This window comes from Silene latifolia, chromosome 7 (genome assembly GCF_048544455.1).
Source record: "Silene latifolia isolate original U9 population chromosome 7, ASM4854445v1, whole genome shotgun sequence".
NCBI lineage: Eukaryota > Viridiplantae > Streptophyta > Magnoliopsida > Caryophyllales > Caryophyllaceae > Silene > Silene latifolia.
Genome location: NC_133532.1, coordinates 85,281,694 through 85,284,626, shown reverse-complemented (window position 1 = coordinate 85,284,626; position 2,933 = coordinate 85,281,694).

The following is a 2,933-nucleotide window of genomic DNA, read 5'->3' as shown; positions in this document are numbered from 1 at the left end:
ACCTCTTTTAATCCATTTTTATCTCATAAAAATTATAAATTATGCAATATTAATCCAATTAATACGAGATTTTACCCAAAACTTTTAAAATTGGCATGTGAGGTCATATAAAATTTTCAAGGTCAGAGAGTAAGTTTAACCATTTTTAGTCATTTTAACCTCCATTTATGCCATTTTTACACTAAAAATTCATAAATCATGAAATATTAATCACATTAATATGATATTTTACATGAAATACATAACATATTCATGTGAGTTCATACTAAAATACCACGACCAGTAGTGAAGGTTAGCTTATTTTAATGAATAAAAGTTCATTTTAATCATAAAAATGTAATAAAATCACTAAAAATAATTATAATGAGCTATAAATTTCCGTAAATCATAAAAATGAACTAAAAAAATTTTAGGACCAGAATATATAACATGCAAAAAATTTCGTGGCTTTATCTTCATAAAACTCAAATTTTTAGTTTTATATGTTAACATTTTAACTCGGATAAACAATAACCGATTATGCATGCAACATCCTTATGCTCCGATACCACTTGTTGGGTTTATATACCTCTTATTAGACTCCTCTAATAGTGAACTAATTAACTTCTTAATTATTTGTTCTTTAGATCTAGTGCATGCATAACAAAATAAGAGATTTATGAGGAAAAACAAGGTCCCTTACATTGTATATATGGTCCAAAATTATGGGCACAAGTAAGGTCACCTTCCTTCACTTGTTCTTGAGCTTAATATGTTGGATGATCCTCCAAAAATCCCAAAGTAGAGATCCTCCTTAGATTGCACCCAAGACTTATCCCTTAAACTAGTATACTAATTAACTAGATTAATACACTAGTATCCTTAAAAATGATTCCAATATTATGTTTATTAATATACTAGTAATCTTGTTTTGATATTAGAATGGATGAACAATTTATTGTATTCTAAAACTTGTTTAGAGAGAAGTGGGAGAATATGGAGCAAGCTTTTGCATGTAATGTGTAAGAATGATGATAAGAGAACAAAATTCTCTTAAGAAAGAGGAGGGAGCACGGTTGGAGCAAGGAGAAAATGCCAAGGATGGCATCTTCTTTATGCTTTTTCTCTTCACAAGAAAATAGGATGTGTAAGCTAGTATGTAGGGTATGATTACTTCTTACTTTATCTCATAAAATAAATCAACCATATTTTACCATAACTCTCTCCATTCGGTCCAACCTACATAAAATGGACTACCATTTTATTTTGTCAATTGTCACACAATATGTCACATGTAGTATGTTACATGTTATTAATTAATTTAATGCATATTTATCACATAAATATCATTTTATAAATTAATTAAATTACATATAACAAATTGACTAGTGATACTTGATCACATAAATAAAATGGGTCATATAATTATAATTCACAACATCTTGTAATTATAATTAACCATTCATTCTTATCTCTATTATTTCTCAAACAATAAACAATTTTAGTAATAAAGTATTTCAATTACTAAAATAAATCTTATATAATCCCATTACAATAAGATATCAATATTCTCTCTCACAAATGAATTGTTCAATTTTAAGGAATTGATCACCTTGTATCGTCATACAATTAATCAATTTATCTATTAAAGGAATTGTCCTTTAGGTGTGACCTTAAGGGATCAACTGACCACCACCGTCATACGACAGTAATGTCAAACTCTAGTTAGCTAGTCATTACCGATTAATGATGATCAGTCGACTATATAATGAATCATCCCTTACGTATTCCAACATATGTACGTTTACAAACTCTTAATTGCAACACAAAAACCCAAATATATGACTTCATGTAAATTAGATCATTTTTTCAAATTTGTAATAATACGAATATTTAAATGGCATACCTCGTGCAAAAAATTGCACGGGTTTAGAAAAATAATCTTTAATTGTAATATTTAGAAATTTAAATTTTAACGATTTTTGAAATTTTATATCAATAATTATACATCAAGTTAAATATTTTCTGTAAGTTTAAGTAGCAATATGTAAACCCGTGCAAATTCTGCACGGGATTAAAACTTGTTTACTGTAGGGATTGGGATTTATTATTGCCCTTCGAGGGGGAAATGGGAATATAAATCAATCAATCAATATATATAACTAAAGGAGGCTTTTTTTTCTAATTATACTATTAGCATTAGAATTAGGAGATAATTAATTATTTATAATTTTTCTAGATAAATAAATATTTACAATTTTTCTATTATAACTAGGAATATAATTTTCCTATTAAAAATGAGAATTAATTAATTAATTTAAAATTTTCCTATTAAAAATAGGAAATAAATTAATAATTTATTATGGCTTTTTTCCCTAATCAGACTATTAGAATTAGGAGATAATAATTATTTAAAAAATTTCTATTATAATTAGGAATATGATTTTTCTATTAGAAATGAGAATTAATTAATTATTTTACAATTTTATTATTAGACACAAGAAATAAATTAATTATCTATAATTTATTAATATTAAAAAATTATTCATTAGTATTTGTTCACTTTTTATTAAATTAGAAGGAAAAAAAACCTTTGATATATTTATAATATCTAATTTTATAACAACTTCCGATTAAAAAAATGAGGTATTATGAGGCTAAAAGGCCCTAGGCCGAACTAGGTTGTAAAGAGTAAAATGAACGCTGAAATATGCCCCTGCGTCTTTTGTTATTGGTAATGTCATATTTAATTATAAATAATACGAAGTTTATTTTTCAAATATCATATCTATTTCTCCAACTATTTTTAAAGTTATTTCTCTCACAATACACTTCAACTTCTAATGATAATTTATTATTATATTATTTACATTCATTTGTCATTATATAAAAGTATATTAATCAAAATTTAAATAAGATATTCACAAATTATTGATAAGTACAAAATTTGATAT